The sequence below is a fragment of the Rhagoletis zephyria genome, unplaced genomic scaffold (assembly GCF_001687245.7).
Source record: "Rhagoletis zephyria isolate East Lansing unplaced genomic scaffold, Rhagoletis_zephyria_1.1 Rzeph_scaffold_01514, whole genome shotgun sequence".
NCBI lineage: Eukaryota > Metazoa > Arthropoda > Insecta > Diptera > Tephritidae > Rhagoletis > Rhagoletis zephyria.
Window position 1 is genome coordinate 15014 of NW_016158598.1, and position 5923 is coordinate 20936.

Below are 5923 nucleotides of genomic sequence, written 5' to 3' on the forward strand. Positions count from 1 at the left end.
TTTCAAACAAATATATAAGTACATATATTAACTAAATAAAATTTAGTTGAGCAACGACCATTTATATATTCTTGAAAATTGGAGCGGAATGGTTTCATTAGTCACCCAAGAAGCACATATTTCACGGTTTCTAAATTTACCGTTATACGAAAGTAGGAGCGTGCGTTTAGATATATGTAAATATGTTAGCTAATTCTATTATGTCAAAGAGTGGTCGTTGGTAAATGCACTATCCTCGTGGGACTCTCCTATTGGAGATATGTATATGTAGCTTTGTATTTAACTTGAACGAAACAACTCTATCCATGGCACACTTTACCGTAATCGTTTGCTTTTATTTCGAAGTTATAATTTAAGAGAAATTTTTGTCGAAAAAAGACAGTGATGCATCTCTTTTTATCGATATAATCTTGACAAGTACGTACATCGGTACGTAATAATTACCAAACTTAAGTCGACACATACGGATTTATGAGAATAATATGATACACAGCGTTCAGATTTATTATTTAAAAAGAATAAAAATGTTTAAAGAAATCCTGTGACCGCATTTAATTGCATGCATGTATTGCAAACATAATAATAAGTAAACGAATTAATGTTTGTGCAATTTTTACTAGTTCAGTGTTTCCATATTCATTTGCATAAATGCAATTTTTCCACCGTGTTGGAAAATAAAGCTTTTCGTCTTATAACTCCTGAAATTGTTCCCTAATATATTTGGAACAAGCGACCTAAATACACTCCAGAAATATGTCTTTACATCTTTTGACTAAAGACCAGTGCAACTATCAACAGAACAATTACAATTTGATTGAAAAACATAAGTTTGAGAGTAACCATAAATTAAAGGGCTGCCAGAGATGATATTTGAATTTAACGTTTGCTTTTACTGTCCAAAAGTAGTTAGTTACAAGTTAGTTACATCAAATGCAGAGGTAAATCACCCTTGACTATTTTGCGGCCATCGCCATAGAAATATAGCTTAGCTTTCGTCAAAGAAAATATACAGATAATAATCGTTCCTTTGTAATCAACTTCAAGTTAGCTTATAGTTAGATACATTTCCTACAGGGGACTTGTACGCACGCACACAGTGACATCAATTGCACGCACACTACAAAAATGCTCCGCCTAAGCTGCCCACCTCTGCTTAACGGATTCATTTTCTAATGGTATCCACCAAACCTTTTTGCTGAACCCTGAATTTTTTACAAGAATCCGTTTTACAAGCATGTTGTTGGCCTGATGATACAATATACATACATATTTTCACTATCACCAAAAGATTTGAAAAACATTAAATTTTCGACCCGCCCTAATACATATACATAAACATGTATGTATGTGAGGAATAAAAGTTACGCACTGAATGTGGAATACTTAGATGACCACACATATAACTTGTAAGTTTTACGTTTGCGTTAGTGAAAGCCATGGAAAGTCTCAGCTGCTTCTGGTGGTAGTTATTGAAAAGCTCTGTAAAATCGTTTTATTATTTTTCCTTTTCTTGCTTTTATTGTAAAGCACCGGAAATAGTGACACTATTGTAACCATTTGTAACCATTATTAATTGCGGCTTTAATACAAAAATTGCATTTGCGCGTGGAATTGCAAATAACTGTGTAAAAGGATAATCGGGAACACATTTGTGCAGAATTACGTCCAATTGTCTTGTAATATTTTATGTAATTTGCTTCCTTTGAACGCCGCATAATTTTTTAATAAATTATGAATCAGAAATACTTGATTACAACTTTTATTATTAGATATACTTAAAGAGTCAAATAAGCATGTGTGTAGCCATGCCTCCTTATATATATATAAAATAGTAACCTAAAACGCCAGCTTAATAGGGTCGAGTGTAAAACGGATTCCTCATACCAAAAACCCTTTATTATACAGAATTTAAGCACTTCTTTACGATACTACGGGAAAGTGCTAAGAAACCTTTTTTCGCAATTTGGCAAACTACAAATTGATTTTTGACCCATGGTTTCTTCGGCAAATTTACTTAGAATTATACGTAGAATTCTTCTGTGCTATACGCGCATAGTCGGAAAGTGTCCCGTTCAAATTGACCCACCCTAATGTGCATATGGTAAATCTCGATTTCGCAACTTTTGCTTTTTCTCTAGCATAAGTTTTCTACGGGCACAAAATGACAATTCTATGCTTATCGCCCGGCATTACGCCGAGCAGAAACTTTTCAGCCAATTTTTTGCTTTTTTTTTGTCCATTTTATCCTTTTGCGAAAGATTGAAGTTGTGGCAAACGCTAGCTGCGCGTAAAAAAAAATTGCTGCAGTGAAAGTGAATCAACCGATAAGAAAAAAGAGAAATCCAAAACTACCTGAACAAGTAATGCGCCCGCAGAAAAGTTTTTAAGTTTGAAATTCTAGGAAACGAAAAAAAAAACGAAAAAGATAAATCGAAACACAAACTTAGCAACTCGGAGACTGATATCATTTAAACTTTTGTTGCAACATGTTGCACGGCAATAGGTCGCATAAAGTAGAGCAGTGATGGCAAGTGTATTTTGAAAGTGAAATTAGCAAGAAACTTTGCTGGATTAAGCAGATTGTAAATTTGTAATTGCCGTAGACGTACTTGCATATGTATGAGCTGAACTGCTATAAATATAGGAGTTGCATGGGTCGGTAGATCGATTATTACTTCTGAAATGAGATGTAAAACCAAAAAGGTGCAAAATAGTAAGCAACCGGCTTAGTCAGTTTCCTCAGACCAATGAGAGCAAATACAATGTGAAGAGCTGCCAGAATAGTAATCAAGTTGAACTCGATATACCATGTATGCATATATATATTAGGGTGACCTTCATAGTGGTCCTCACGTATAAAAAGTGAGCTTAAGCTCAGACTCAATTTTTTCACTGCTAATATGAGATCGAGCTCAAGAATTTGTACTGAAACTCGAGTCTGAGCTTAAGCTCACTTTTTATGCATGAGGCCCAATATTAGCATCAGGGTACAAAACTAAGACACCAACGAATGTTTAAAAATTAAAAAGAAAATGTTAATATCTCAAAAATTACACAACATTTCTACTTGAAATTTGATAAATTTGACATATTATTAAAACTTTTTCAAATAAATATACAAAATCGCTGAGTTTGTGGCCAAAATTTTGTAGACTTTGTGCGATTTAACAAAATTCGAAGTTTTCAAACCCTTTTAGCGACCCCAGAAAATTTGTTTAAAGTTTGAAATTTTCGTGGATGTCTTTGTTTTCTACATAGAACTAAATAAATGAGTGCCCCATACAAAATTAAGATGTTGATCTTTTTTAAGGACAACCCTTATGTTTATACTGAAGGAGCCTTTCAAATTTAAGATTTTATTTCGCAATATATTTAATTGGCCGTACGTTTGGTAGCGAGATAATAAGCTAATATATCTGTTTAGACGTTTAATGTTGCATACTTTTGGGAGCATCGTTTGCTAATCCAAAACAGTAAATAAGCAAAGGAGCAACAATTTCCTGTGCGTGTAAAAAGTTCCTCAGCACTTAAAAAATAACGAAATCATGCCTGAGTGGAACTTTTTTATCACCCTTTTGAATATTTTAAGATACCATCCTAATTACATTTACTTAGCCGCCTTCGCTCAGCAACATTTTCATAGCATCGCATCTGCCTATTTACCTAGAGATTTGCATTTTCACTAGCGACAAGGATATTTTTAATCGAATTTTGATTCGCTACTCAAACACTGCCACGAAATGCAGAAATATAAATGAGAAATAAATTAAGAAAGCGGATTAACACTCGTCACTTTTGATGCAGTGAGTCAAAGTGGCAAACACAAATATAAACACCAGTCTACGACGACATTAGCGCGAAATCAAAATTCGGAAACCGGATGCTTGGCTGCTTAGTGAAAGGAGGAGGGCACGCGAGAAGCTGCCTAGTTCACTTGGCAACTCATCAACTTAACAACTCACGAGCTCAGCTACTCAGAGCGCGCCCCTTCAGCGCACAGTAAAGCGTTTTAATGAGTGTCAAAGGGTTTTCAGCGTGATTTAATCTAATTTGTGAAGGCCGCGCGCTGGCAGTCATAGCGCTTTCACGCGCAGCAAAAGCTGACGACGAAGACGACGGCGACGGCGAAAGTAACACCAAACGCATACAAACAACAAAAAAAATAAGGTTACTACCGTCTTTACTTCCTCCTACGTTTTTGTCCTCAAAAAGCGGATAAATCTAATTTCCAGTTTTGTTTGCTAAGCGGCCAAAGGACACTGTGGAAGGGCGGTGTAGCCGCCTGGCAGGACTGTAACGAAAATGACAAAGTGAACGAATGGCTGGCTGAGCGCGGCAAAGATTACCAAAATTTTAATGCAAGCGTGCTATATTCGGAATCTTTTGTGACAGAGGAGAAGGAGAAGGAAGAGAAAAAGAGTTGAGTAGAAGTGAACAGTTAATGGGTGATGACGACGTAACAATTTGCTTTGCGCACGAAGTTGAGGTGAAATATTTGCAAAGTAATTAAAAGCGGGTGTGTGCATAAAGCCCGTTTTCGCCCGAAAGTCACTTTTCGGCAGCAAAGTTGCTTATTGGGGAAAAGGAAGTGGAAAATGAGCTAAACCGTTTGAGACATCAAACTTTTTGAATAACCCTTTTTTACGAGGTTGTATTTGGATTTTGTGCGTACCATTCACTGTGGTTTGTCTTGCTGACACCGTTTAGAATTGTTTGGCAATATCTTTTATACGCAACTAAATATTTTAAGAACACTACTCGCAGCCTTGATTTGTGAACATAAATTTGTTTGATGTTGGCACTTTTTAAATTAGCTGTTTATTTGTTAACTGCACTGCTGAAGTATGGCAAACCATTTAACGCAAATAGTAAAAAAAAAGTACCAAAAGTATGTGTATATCTTTATGACAACAGTGTAGGCAGAAGTGTGGAGCGATGAGCGATGTAGACTGGCTTTAAAAACTAGCTAATCGCAAATGATAATTTGACAATTTCCAGTGAATTTAGCATAGTTTCGTTATAAAATGAGACTCTCCTGCTTTTTTGGCTTTAAACCGGTTTTATTACCCCGGGTTTAACTAATCAAACAGCTCCATTTATTATTTGATTATCCCACAGTCAATATGCTTGCATGAACTCACATCATTTCAATATGCTGATTTGCATAGAACACTCACCCACATACATACATATGTACACATAACCACAACTATTTACACACACGAGAATTCTGTAAGTCACACACAGTGCATCAACCAAAGCGATGCTGCGAACATACCCTGCAGTAAAATTTACGGGCAATCTGGAAGAGCGCTAGTACCGCGCCACACATTTTACAACTGTCTCTGAAAGCCTGCAAGAATGTCTCACTTCTCGAACAATACAAAAGTAGCCCCGCGAAAATACCCTCCGACTCTGACATAGTTAGTCGCGAGTTAAAATCACGATGGAGGCAGTTGATAGTTTTCAGTTTTAATAAATTTAAATTGTTACGCGGCGCTTAAAAATTGAAGAGAAACATATGCAAATTAATAAAAATAATATAAGTAAATAAATAAAATATCTAAAATAAAATGAAATTTGTAAAAGAAAAATATATATGTATATGTATCCAAAAATCGAATCTTGAAGATTTTTTCTCATAAAGAACTTATTGTCCCAGATTTGTCCAAAATGGAACCAGTTCAAAAGTAGTTCAAAAGCTCCGCAGAGAGGAGCAATTGCCATTTTGTAGGGCATCGCGGGTGTTCCGGCACCGTTTCATTTGCTGCAGGGTATTTACTACACCACATATGCAAACACCATGAATACAAACATAGGACAACAACTGGAATTCTCATCTGCTTAGCATATTTATAGGCGCCAAGCCATTATGGCGACACAGCATCAATGTGCGCCAATCTAACCTGTCACACTTAAGTGG